This window comes from Mytilus edulis, chromosome 8 (genome assembly GCF_963676685.1).
Source record: "Mytilus edulis chromosome 8, xbMytEdul2.2, whole genome shotgun sequence".
In the NCBI taxonomy this organism is placed as follows: Eukaryota; Metazoa; Mollusca; class Bivalvia; order Mytilida; family Mytilidae; genus Mytilus; species Mytilus edulis.
In genome coordinates this window covers 60,988,119-61,002,247 of record NC_092351.1, presented here as the reverse complement: position 1 = coordinate 61,002,247, position 14,129 = coordinate 60,988,119, and positions in this window count along the sequence as shown.

Here is a 14,129-nt window from a genome sequence, read left to right as displayed (position 1 = left end):
GTCCAATCACCATATAAATCTTATGCAGGCATTTTAATACACAGAGTTAGATTATGTAATACATGTAATAGTGTAGATAAAGACAATTCTGTTTTTGGACATATTATTCCTATCACCGAATGGTAAGAAATTGTTTGTATTTTGGGTGATTTATTGATATTAATGCATTCATATTTTTTTTCAACAGGTAACCAATTGTCTATTATTTCACATATTTTCGGAACCTTTCTATGATATGTTCAGATGACAACCTGTAAGCATCAATGTCAATATAAACTCTTCGACTTAAACTTTAAAACATTAAAGTTAATGTTTTGAACTTTAAATAAAAATAGTAGTACATATTACTTTTATATCTCGTATAAAGTTCTTTACGTCTTTTAGTAAAAACGGAAGAAGAAAAGACTGAGAAAAATACCCAAACCCTCATACACAAATAAATAATTTAACCTGTAAATCTGTGATTTTATCAACAAAAGATTTTTAGTAAGAACGCAAAAACATTTTATCAGATTTTTAGCAGTCAATTCTGTTACTTTTTTAAATGAATTTATAAGTCAATCGAGTAATTTCATATAACAGTTTTTGCAAACATGCCTGTGTTTAAACACGTCTAGTTCAATTTGTTATAATTTGGTATATTTTGATACCAGTTCTACTCATTGCATGTGAAAAATTATGCACAAAGTTTACTAAAATCAAATTTTTTTTTCTTTCTGATTATTAAAAAATTGAAACAGGGATAATTGGTACTAACTATACTATAAAAGAAAAAGAGTGAATCCAATGATATCTTTTGAGCTATGATTCTGCTAAAAAAGCAATTGAGTTAAACCATTTAAATTGATATTTTATAGTTTGTCCATTTATGTTGTGATGTTTCACTACTGTTTCAGTTTAGCGTGAGGCTTAAAAGTTAAAGTCTGTTGAAACGTTTACACCGGTTTTATTTGGTTGCAGTTGTTATAAGTCCGTAACTTGTTTTCCAGTGGTTGTTGTTTGATGATTAGGTTCATAAGTGATTCTTGTTTTCGTTTTTTATGTAAAAAAATCGCTGGTTTCCCTGTCTGAATTGGTTTATGCTAGTTATATTGTAGCCGTTTCATGCGTTTATAGCTGTAGCTTGCTGTTTGGTGTGAGGCAATGCCTTTCTTTGAATTATATATTTGTTTTCATTTTACTTATTGTGACTAGGATTCAAAGTTGTCTTATTTACACTCATGCCTCATCTTCTTATTTCTATTGTTGATTGTAAAAATTATTTTCAAGATTCGTAAATCTTAATAAATATTATACTGTAAATTCACAAATTATTGCAATGTTTTCATTAATACAAAAAATGCGGCAGGTTTATAATCACATTAATTCAAACTCGCATTTTGATATTTGTATATATGTATAGTATTAAGTATAGACAAATGTTAGAACAATACATTTCGAACAACACATTCCTGACGTAGCACAATCAATCGCAGTTTTCTCTTATGAGAGCCTGTATAAGAAGCTGAATTCTGAATAAATACGGAAGGCCAGAATCATAACTCTTAATTTCCACTTTCCATAAGTTTTACATATCTATACTTTTAAACGAGGAGACCTAATTTTGTGTGTCGCTTCTCGTTCTTCCACAATAAATAATCATCATGCCTCTGTGTCCTTTAGGTACCATGCATAGTCGCATTTGACATCCATTATTATGATTATAAAGTTTGGGTTATTTTAGGAGAAAAACGAAAGTAAAGGCGTCCGGATATTGTTTCCGTCTTCAGACCGACTTTTAAGTCAGACACAATACCGGTTTTTACCTACACATAGTTTTTATTTCAGTTTTTAAAAAGTACTCTGGGAGAGGACAATTTTTTTTCGCTTTTATCTGCATGTATACTATGATTATACTACTATAATATATAGAGGCTCTCTATATTATATAGCAATCACGGATCGCCGTGGAGAAGAATCTTAGACACTTTATTTATAAAATATATACATATGTTCATACGAAAAAATTATGAAATATAACAGCAAACAAAAAAATAACGGACTTTGAAAAAAAGGGAGAGGGTTTGAAAATATTGCCCTATCTCAATATACCTACTTGACTGTTGTCTTTTCTGAAATTCTCCAGACATAAAATGTTTTACAAAAATTCATCCAACAATAGTTTACATACTTCCAACTAAGCTTAAAATGCCCACGATTTAGCTGGTGAGTTCTAGTGATAAATAAATAACCTATATAGTATACTTTTAAACAAAAAGAAGTAAGGAAACTACGGAGGAAATACCTGATATACATGATATACTAATACTTCACGGGAACAATATTCAATGACCACAAACAACGGGAAATATTTGTAGTCTGTAGCCACAATTCAAATTGACCATCTTACATTTTCAAGGCTGTGCACTATCAATGTTTTGTTTTAAATTTTAAATTTTATATAGTTTATTTTGAATAACATAAAGAGATTAAACTATCAAATTGACAATCTTCACTAGAAATTTAAAGTATGTTCCAAAAAAGCCTGAGTTCAAATATATTTAGAATGAAATGAATGAACAGCTGACCTTTGACAAACACTGACATCGAGCCGATAAAAAGTTATTGAATGTCGGATGTTAATTTAAGCCCCAGTCCCACTAGACCATGCTCACCGCGATCTAAAATAAATTCAGATCGTGGTGAGGTCGTGGTATGAGCGGCATGACAATGTAAATTTCCGTTTCTTTCACGATGCTACTACGTCCTTATTACGCTTTTACAACGATCCCGCTACGATTATTCCACGTTCTCACCGCGCCTATTCTGCGACCTCACTACGCTTATCGAGGTCTTTCTACGCTCATCACGTTATCACTACGACCATACCACGAGTTATCCGATTTCAACACGATCTTACCACGCTTCTACTGCGTTTATAGCACGTTCTTACCACGATTATACTACGCTCATACCGCGGTCTTACTACGTTCTCAACAATAACGTCAACATCGTGTTCCATATGAATACAGTTCCATCCCTTTTATTTCTGATTAATACGTAGATTTAGAGGAAACAATACAGTCAAAAATATTGTGATGAGATATATTATCTACAAGTGGTGTTAACCAGATGTGGTATCTCAAAAATTCTAAAGATCTTCTGCTTTATTTTTCATCACAATCTTTGCAATTTTGCAGCAACACAAAGACTTTTAATTTTTCGACCATTTACACTACTATTCCCGATGTGCAGTTGAAAGATCGACTCCACATCACATTAAACAGTGCTATTTCTATAAAAATGGGAATCTTAAATACAAATTTCTTGTTTTGGGTTTCAATAATTCATATTTTGTGAAGAACCACAATGAATCGACCGTAAAATATACAGAAGATGATATTATCAAAATCCTTGACTTTTTGATCGACAATGTATTTGTTGAGTTTGGAAGATTCATATTTCAACATACAATCGGTATCATTGTGCATCCCTACTAGCCGATTTGTTTTTGTACTCGTATGAAGCAGAATTCATTGAAACCCTTCTAAAAGACAAACAGAAAAAGCACCTTGCGAAATTCTTTAATTTAACTTTTCGATATATTGATGATGTCCTATCACTGAATAACCCATATTTCAGCAAATATATGCATCTCATATATTCAGGTGAACTTGAAATTAAGGATACTACTGATACTAGAAGGACTGCTTCATACCTTGATCTTTTTCTTAATATTGACACAGATGGACGACTTCACACGAAAATCTATGATAAACGGGACGATTTCAACTTCCCAATTATCAATTTCCCATTTCTCAGCAGTAACATACCCTCTGCTCCATTGTATGGTGTTTACATATCTCAATTAATACGTTATTCTCGTGCATGTTCACACTATACGGACTTCATATACAGCAGTGTGCTCCTAACGCAGAAACTGCTCCAAAAAAGTTATGAGGAGGACAGATTAAAAATGACACTCCGTAAATTTTACGGACACCATCACGAATTGGTTAATCCATACGATGTATCTTTGTCCAAACTAACTATGAACATTTTTACCACGTGTTAGATTGTGGTTTGTCAATACGTCGTCTGATCTTTTTATTACAAAACGTAACTTATTCCCGAATGTGACTGTTTTGCTGCGTGTGCATTCGTATTGCTTTAAGACGTGGCAAGGTACTTTTCCATCCCAAATTAATTTGCTGGGTTCTGATGTTGTGTTTGTTGTTGTCATCGGATTTTGTTAAATGTCTTAACGTTTGTAGTTGTCAATCGAATTTTTTTCTGTTGTATTCGTGTGTTGTGCATGTTGTGTTAGGGATAACAACTCACCCAGTTCATTTGGCAGATTTAATTTTTGATCAACGAAATTTACAATATATTTGGTTTGCAGTTTGATCAAAACAAACACCCCCACTGCTAGATAATACAATTAGTTATCTAATTACTACTAACATCAAACATTAATTAGTATTATAAGTTTCACTGTTATTAATATAAGTTAGATAAGTCATACAAATCTAATCTTGAATTTCATCCAAATTCTTTCTTAATTTTCGGCACACGTTTAAGAAATTTAAATGTGACGTCACTTTTGGCGTTGCATTGACTATCGTTAACAGGGCTGTGATTTTGTAATGTATTCGTTTTTATTCTATAGATAGTCACCACTTCAGTTTAATCATGTATATAGTCATTTTATAAAATTTACTGTTTGCAAAACCCTGGATAACCTTGCTTCACAACTTTTTGGAAGTTTTGGTTCTCTGCGATCCTCAACTTTTTAGTTGTTATGGCTTTTCAAACTTTTAACATCTGATCATAGTTTTGTGTTGACGTAGCACGCGTTTGCATGTTTTGATGGCTATTATTCGTTTGTTTCTCTGTCCTATATTTTCTCCTATTTATTTGTTTATTTATTGTAACCCTGTCGTGTAATGTTGTCATTTTAATGTTATAATTAACACTGCCATTAAGGCGAGAGGTTTGGCATGCCACAAAACCAGGTTCAACCAACAAGTTTTCATAAAATGCCATGTACCAAGTCAGGAAAATGGCCATTGTTGCAGTATAGGTAGTTTATGTGTGTGTTAAATTTCGGAGTTGTGTCTCTGTTAACGTTGTTCAGTAGTTCTCTTTTATTTGATACGTTTTCCTCAGTTTTAGTTTGTAACCTGATTTGTTTTTTCTCTATCGATTTATTGATTTTTGAACAGCAGTATACTACTGTTGCCTTTTATTATGCCAGCAAAATCTTTTAAAAGACGTGGGCGTGGTGGTAGATGTTGATGAAGAGGTAGAGGGAGCTATCATAGTAACGAATCTTGATTAAACAGAGATGTCGAACCGACCAATCCAACCTAAATTATAACCTTTTGCTGGTTCATAAAGCTCATATGACGATGATTTAGTGAACGATAGCAGAGATGACACAGATGTGTCAATAGATATAGGAATATGTTGTATGAGTGCCAATGAGACAACTCTCCATCCAAGTAACAATTTATAAAAGTAAACCATTATAGGTCAAGGTACAGCTTTCAAAACGGAGCCTTGGCTCACATCGAACAGCAAGCCATAAAGGGCCCAGTGTAAAACCATTCAAACGAGAAAACCAACGTTTTAATCTAAAAAAAAACCGAGAAGCATGGTTGAGCCGTTGGAGAAAAAAGTCCTAATTACATACAGACAAACAAAAAAACCTGAAGAGATTTGATATATTGTATGTGAAAATGACAATGAGAATGGTGGTCGTAGTATGAACGTAGTCAGGTCGTTAGAAGAGTGTGATGAGGATGGCAAGGGCGTGCTAGAATCGTATTACGGTCTTGATCAGCGTGGTGTAAACGTGGTATAGTCGTAGAGGAAGCGAAGTTGAGTCGCGGTGAGAACGTGACGATCGTAGTGAGGTCGTAATAACGTCGCTGTGAAATCGTAGCGCAGTTTCTCCGAATAGAATCACGCTTTCGCTACGCTCTCGCTACGATGGTACAGCGACCTTTGCGATCTTACTAAGACCTTAGTGCGCTCTCACTACGCTTCTATTACGACCTGATTTCACGACGACCGCACCACGATCTTGAACACATCACCACGACCGAGATACGACCTTACTGCGATCTACACGATCGTACTACAATCATCAAAATTTGCATTTTTTTTCACAAATCGTAGTGCGATCGTGGCCTAGTGGGATTGCGGTATTACATTATGCGGTTTAGTATCATTTTTTTATGTGAAGACTTTTAATAACTGTACATGTTACAACAAGAAAAGGAAATTTCAAGCGAATATGAAAAGTAGTACTTATAAACAAATTTAAGTAGACAATTAAAAACCAGTTGTCCAAAGAACAATTGCAGGTCTTTCTACATCATTTTTCTATATTAATGAGGAGAAGCCACTTCCAATTTATTCGATTAAGTAAGTAAATATAAGCGTCCTAGCATATGTTTTTCCGTAATTTCAATAAATATATTGTTTCTAAATATTTTTTCAAGAAACAAGGGAGATAAATGTCAACTTTCGGTTTATAAAAATGTCACTTCCAGTCTCACGTGATAGCCTAATATTGATTTAAACACTATATAGTTTCTATATACTTTTGCCTGTAATAAGGAACATATATAAGGTTTTTCCTGTTATTGTAGGTCATTTCCTGTCTCTATTGATAGGTTAATACATGTGTTTTCTATAACAAAATACAGTTTCTAGCTATTTTTTAATGAAGTATACAAAAATGGCTACTTTTTTGTTTTATAAAGGTCACTTCCGGTTGATATTTTTCAATGTCACATGCCAACTAACATGCTGCAAAAGACCTTATGGCTTTATCATGTACTAATTAGTTGGAGTAATGTTTGATTAACCTTAATTTTATCATTTCAAGGACAACAACTCCTATAGGATGCCATTGGGTTGTTTCAGACTAAATGTATCAGATCTGAAACACAATTAGCCAAACATTTTGAATTTGTTCTTTTATATGTATATGAGATCAAATCACAAGGAAAAGTCAAAATTTAGAATATGACCTTGATCTTTGACCTTGGCCTCATTTTCATTTAAATGAACAAAGGACCTCAAATCAATATACCTTAGGTCTCTATCATTTATCATTTATGCTATGCATTTATATAACGCTTATGTCAAATACAGAAAAGGGACACAAATCTCATATGGAGTTTGCGTATCGCTTCGGTCAAAACAGAAAAATCATCCTGAAGATATAATGAGCAATTTGTTAAAATAAATTTGTCGCTTTCTGATACTGTTACGGAAGAGATGCAATCGCAAGGAAAACACTGTTTTGAGAGATAACTCTTACTAGGAAAAGTAGCCTATTAAGCAGGGTCAATTTCAAAGGCGCATAAACTGTTCGATATCAGAAACCAAATATCTCTGCCACATCTTGCGACACATAACAGTGGCGGAAGAAGAAAAAAAATATTAAGAAGAAGAAATTCAATAGGTCTTTCAACAGAAATGTGGAAATATATACTTAAAAGAATATAATACTACAAAGTTAAACCTGGTCTTTCTAGTTCATTTAAATAATGCGTAGACACTATCAGTTAAACCAGTTGGATAGATAAAGTCAATGTCTATAATGGTTACATAAAGAAAAACAAAATCACTAATTTATATAATATATATATAAATTAAGCAACTTGTGCGTTTAAAATAACGGGCAGTAATATTCTTGTTTCTTTAAAATTTCTTTCTTATAATTACTAATACCCTTTTAAATAAGATATTTTGTTGGTCCCTTTCAGCCATGCGGAATTTGAAATGTTAAGGAACGAATAAAACCTGTACTTTTGTTTATTTTGGTTTAAATGTTTCTGATTAATACACAGCGCATCGGTCGAACAAAATTCCTGGACTTTTATTTTCATTTTGATTAACCTCCATTACATACAATTCCATCTTTTTGGTATCATGTTTGCATTAAATAGGATGTCGTGAACACATAAGACTAATTATTATCACTAGGTTAGAACTTAGTACGTTAGATAATGTAAATCAATTTGTTAATATTTTGTTTTATAGCAGGATAAAAGCCAGACGGAAAAAATAAATATACTTGTTTCTAAATGTGCAATCAAAGGTTATAAACCTCCTCCATGATGTCCTCAGAAACTGCATTTTCAGCCTTTTTTCTTTTGAATGCTCACATCTGTAATCAGATATAAAATAAGGTATATTTAATCGCAATGCAATCAAGTTTTGTTTTCGGCAATCAATCATGAAATGGTTGATACTATATTAAACACTATTTTCTTTTCTTTTAGGTGTTGAATGTGTCATGTATATACTTCTTGAACTGTTGATCCTGATTTTTCAATTTGAAAACAGTTATATGCAGGTAGGCAAAAGTGATTTACTCCCCAAAAAAACATACTGAAAATAAAAAAAACAGCTAAAATAAAGTGATAATCAAAACTAAGAAAGTTGAATGAATAAAATGCTGATGGACCAACGTCTGATACACCTATACATGATACATCGGTACTTCGTTTCTTCATTTCGCCGGTCCGAGTCTTTGATCTTAAATAAAGGCCCTGTGACAAGACCGAACCACCATAAGACTGAAATTTGGTGTTGTGCCTTACAGGAGTTCAACCGCGTTGGTTAAACACCATAGTCGAACTGGTGGATATGCATGATACTGAGTATATGTTAAAAAGCCTAAGCGAGAGAATGAAAATGAAAATAACATGAACAATAGTGTAAAATGTTGTTTTCAGAATACTAAGTGTCTTATCCAATTTTAACGAAAAGTAACCGATTCTTGAAGGTTTTATAAACAAACTTACTCATGTTATTAAATGTTTTAGTATGAAAATATGTTTTGTCCAATTTAGTTTATCAAAGAGAGGAATGTTATTTAGGACAAATAAATAATTGTGTCTGCTAGTTTGTTTTAAGGTGGTACCAAACACTACAGGGAGATAACTCTGTAAAATCAGCAGAACGTTTTAATGACGTTGTGGCCATAAGGGAATATTAAGCTTCTCAATGATAAAAAAAAGTGTTTGTCAAACTGCTATATAACCAGTGAAATGTTTCTGAATAAACGGTTGGTTCAAATTTTTAGAAATTTTTATATTTTTGTCAAAGGGTCAAAGAAAATACTTTGTCAAAATTTTAAGAAAATTAAACGAGCCAAATTAATTTTACTTAAAGTGTTAGGTACCACCTTAAACATTGTTCTACCCTCAGATCCCCGTTTTTCATCTAGCACTCGTCAATTTCAAGGTGTTCGAAAACGGGTGAATCATCAGTTAGTAATTGTTTCTAGTCCAACTGTTTGGATATTTTAAAAGTTAAATGTTATTCATATGCAGATATGCAAATTTATTTGTCCCTATACATATGATAGATAGATGTATTTATGTGACGTGCCTTTTAATACACAAATAAAAATGCTTAATAGGAAAATCATTTATTTGAAATTTTCTTTTTCTATTTATTCCAGTGTTCGTATTCTGCTCTAGGTAAGTTTGAGTGAGTTATATATTTAAATCTTAGAGAGTAATACAATTTGACAAGCTCACCAGGATTGCCTTAAACCATGTAACTAATTTTTATCATTATGTGTATTTTATGCAATTTTACTCCATGAACAAAGATTTAAAAATGATTGGGTGATAGGGAAATACGAGAGAAACCGATTTTTAAATCCTCAATATGCACTAGTCAGTACTAGTTTTGATTTTGATTTTTCGGTATTAATGATTTTATATAGTCACTGTACTTTATTGTTTCTGTTGTTTAGTTGTTTTCCTCTCATATTTGATGTGTTTCCCTCAGTTTTAGTTTGTAACCCGGATTTCTTTTTTTGTATTTTTCTCAATCGTTTTATGGCTTTTGAACAATGGTATACTACTGTTGCCTTTATTTATATAATATATATTTATTTGTTAAGAATTCCATATCATGTTTATCTTTGGTTTTCTCCAGCTCCCATTTCCATTTTATTTACTAAAAGCATCTGATATTCTATTCGAAAAGTACCTGATTTACTATATATGAATGTTTATTTTTTCAGGACATGCAGATTACATAGGTTGTTTTGAAGAAAACGGAATTTTTCCTTTTACATATGGAGACAGACATTTTACAAGTTTGACTGTAGACTTCTGTTTACTTGGATGTGCAGATGATGGGTATAAATATGCCGGACTGATGGTAGGTGTTACGTAAATTTCATACTATCAATGTTTTAAATTCATGGAATGATTCTATAATTTTGATTGGAGGTGGTATTAAAGAAATGCCTTGACTGCACTTGTATACTATTTTGATAATCTTTTAACAATTCATGGGTATACTTTCGGGAGATTAGTGGTCTTTGTAGGCACGATTTAAAATAACTTTAACATATGTAACCAAGTATAACTCAATATACATGTACACCTGATCATCTAAAACTTGAAGATAAAACTACCAAAACATTAAGTATCGAACATGTTTTTAAAACTTTCATCAAAACCGAATTTTTGTTAACAAAGGGTAGATAACTACATTTCATTTTCTAGGACATTTGTAGGTGTCTTTTTCTATTTTGATGAACGCAGCAAGGCCCTTGACTGATATTTTCTATTTATTATTTATGAAGTTTTGATGAAAAGGTTTTTCTATTTAAAATTGAACCAATTTTATCGTTTAAACTATAAAATTAGTTCAATTTTAAATAGAAAAACCAATTACAAATAATAGTTCACCTCATATATTACACATTTAGAATATATCTGATATAATTCGTTATAATGTATTTCAATGATAAAAACAGGTACGTGACCACTATTAACTGTCTCTCACATTTCCCCCTTTAAAATGACCTTTTGATTTGTGTTCCATCTGCAGAATAAAGTACTTAAGTATTACATGTATAGCTTAAGGGTACCCAAATTGCAACTATTTTGGACCGTTTTTGCACCTATGTTTATTTATGATCTAGACCAAAGTTCCCAATCTGTTATTTTTTTTGTAGATGTATCATTATTCACTATATGTTTCCAAAAATTGAATTTTGGATAAACATGTATACTGAATCATAAAGAAATTAGGTTTGAATAGACCTCCAAACGATCTATGATTCAGAAAAAAGGAGTACCCAAATTAAATGCTTAGATTTGCAGCCTTAAGAAATAAATTCGGATAATTTGATTTATTTCTGCAAATATTTATAACATTTGAACATCAATCTATGTCTATGTTTCCTTTCTTAAGATATGGAGGCTTGTTACAATCTTTGTTTTCTATTTTTTTTTTTAAAGATGATGTTTTGATAAACATCGCATGGTGACGTTTTGTACATTACCTTATGCAGTTATTCGTCATCTGTGTATGTATACTATGAACGTTTTGTGCATATTTTAATATATTAAATTGTGTTAAGAGGCGTGCATAATGAAAATTATAGAAATAATAGTTGTTTCTTCTCTAACATGTCTAATATAACGTGATTTCCGCTGCTCCTTTTACTAAATAGGTGCAATTTGGATACTCGGTGCAATTTGGGTACCGTGACGTTACAAGTTATAATTCGTGATTATCCATAATGAGTATCGCATTAAACTGGTTCCATTACTATTGGTCACATACATAATTTTGACGATATTATATAAATAAAGTAGATAAGTTTTCATTAAAGACTAAAAATCACTCTGCATACAAATATAAAAAACAAATAATGTATTTTCATTACCCAAAAGTAAAAGTGAGGCCATCATTGGGTCATCGTTTGAATTGCTTCACGATATTGATTATGCTCATTATTGAAGCATGCAAGGTGACCTATGATTGCTTCATTTGCAATCACACCAAAACACATAAAAACTAATATAGATCAAATATTATCTCCTTCGGTAGGAGCGTATTTCATGAAGAGATGTGTTTTAACTGAGCATTATAAACATAGATTCGAGTGATATTTTCGATTCATGAAAATAGAAATCAGTTACAACAGTGGACAAATAAAAGAAAAAAGGAGCACCAAACAGAACAATTATGTGAACAAGACACCCATAAGATGTAGAGACCCGATAGAAATAATAAAAAACATTGAAGATGCCAATTTTATTACACCAAATGTGCCTTTAGTTCACAACAATAAATATAAAATAAGAAGATAGAGTATGATTGCCAAGGATACTTTTCCCAACAGACCAAATGAGACAGAAAGTAACACATGTAACATATATAGGTCACTGTACGGCTTCAACATCGAGCAAAGTTCTCATACCACATAGTCAACTTTAAAAGGCTTCGAAATGACAAAATGCAAACGAGCAAACTTACGACCTAAATTATGTCAACCATGTCGATCACACATAGCAGAGCAGATCAAACCCAAAACGCCTCCGGGTGGGGGAATTTCTCGCTACATTGAAGACCTGTTGGTGACCTTCTGCTGTTGTTTTTTTTTCTATGGTCGGGTTGTTGTCTCTTTGGCACATTCCCCATTTCCATTCTCAATTTTATCATATAATAAATGTCTCATGAAGCATTAATATACTAGTTACAAATAAAGCAATTACTTATAAAATACATTTTTTTACAGTTTGACAGTTTTCACAACATAGGATAAATTCTTCTTAACGTTTCTTAATTGCCTTTTTCAGTCTCGACAATGGTGCCAATGTGATAATGACCTACACTCAGATACAAAAGGTTATAAGGTCAGCGATTCAAAATGTGATACACCGTGTAATGGGAACGGGTCACAAATGTGTGGCGGAGACTATATGCTATCTATATATCGTATCAGTAAGGTTTAATCTTGTACTGAACATTTAACTAAATACATGCATGTTTTAAATTCGTAATCATTTTGACTTTCGAAACCCTCTGCGTTTAGGAGATAGAAACCCATTGCCACACGAAAATCTGACAAAAAGTTAAAATAAATATTACAGAAGTCAACAGACAACATGTGTATAAATGTGATGGTATAAATCACACTTGTGATTATATTTGACAGAAGTTATCAAACATCTGCTAGCAACCAACTTACTTGTAGTATTGATATTTCCCTAAAAAAATTATAGACATACAGAAACAGAGAATTTGTCAAATATGCGAACAAAGACCAGAAAACGACTAGAGACCGACAGTGGACCGGTTTTCTACATAACGAGTTATTCCCACACCCAGTGGCGCTGTTTAGTGGCCCTAAACAATTGATATATACTTATTAAGGGAAATAATATTACTTTTTTTAAAAGAACACTCTGTTTACAGGAGCCATCGGAACTACCAATAACAATGTGGTCGGATATTGTTGCGTAAAAATCGACACATGGCCTCTTTAATCATAACAAAGTCTTATATGGCTTTTATCGGGTCTTCAAAAACCTCTGACCTAAATACATTATACGAATCATATACCAACAAACCTACATAGTAAAAATACTTTTGACTTTTCTGAGGGAATTAATATATTTAAAATATTTGAACTAATACTTCCAAGATCTAACTCACAAAAAGTAAAATCACAAAATTATTGATCTTCGTGGAAAATTCAAAGCGGAAAGTTCCTCATCACACGGAAAAATCAAATGGTATAAACCATCAAATGAATAAACAACAACTGTCATATTCCCGACTTGCAATTGGTACAGGCATTTACATTTGTAGAAAATGGGGTATTGAACCTAGTTGTTTATGTAAAGTTTGTTGAATAATGTAACAAAAGACAGATTTTCATTGCAGGAGAAGCCATAAGTGTTCCAACTTTTCAACAGTTTATGACAGTGTTCAACGGTAGAGCAATTTCAAGTCTGCCGTTGAAATCAGAAGTTTTACACAGTAATGGCGTGAAAGCGAAAGTTGACTGTGCAAATTCGTGTGGAGGAATAATTGACTGTAAAATGTTTTCTGTGTCCTCACACACTAAGCTTTGTCACATGTTTGAAAAGACTATAAAGCTTTGTGACGCAAATATCACGGATCCAAATAGTTCAATATATCTCCTTTTATGACAATGTATGGACAGTTTATGGTTATCTGAATTCTTAGATATCCTCACAGTTTAAACGCTTTATATAACAATTGTAAACCAGATGACCTCTGTCATTTCGATGTTTAGTTTACTTGTTTGTTATTTCACTATACATTTGTTGTCTTACTTT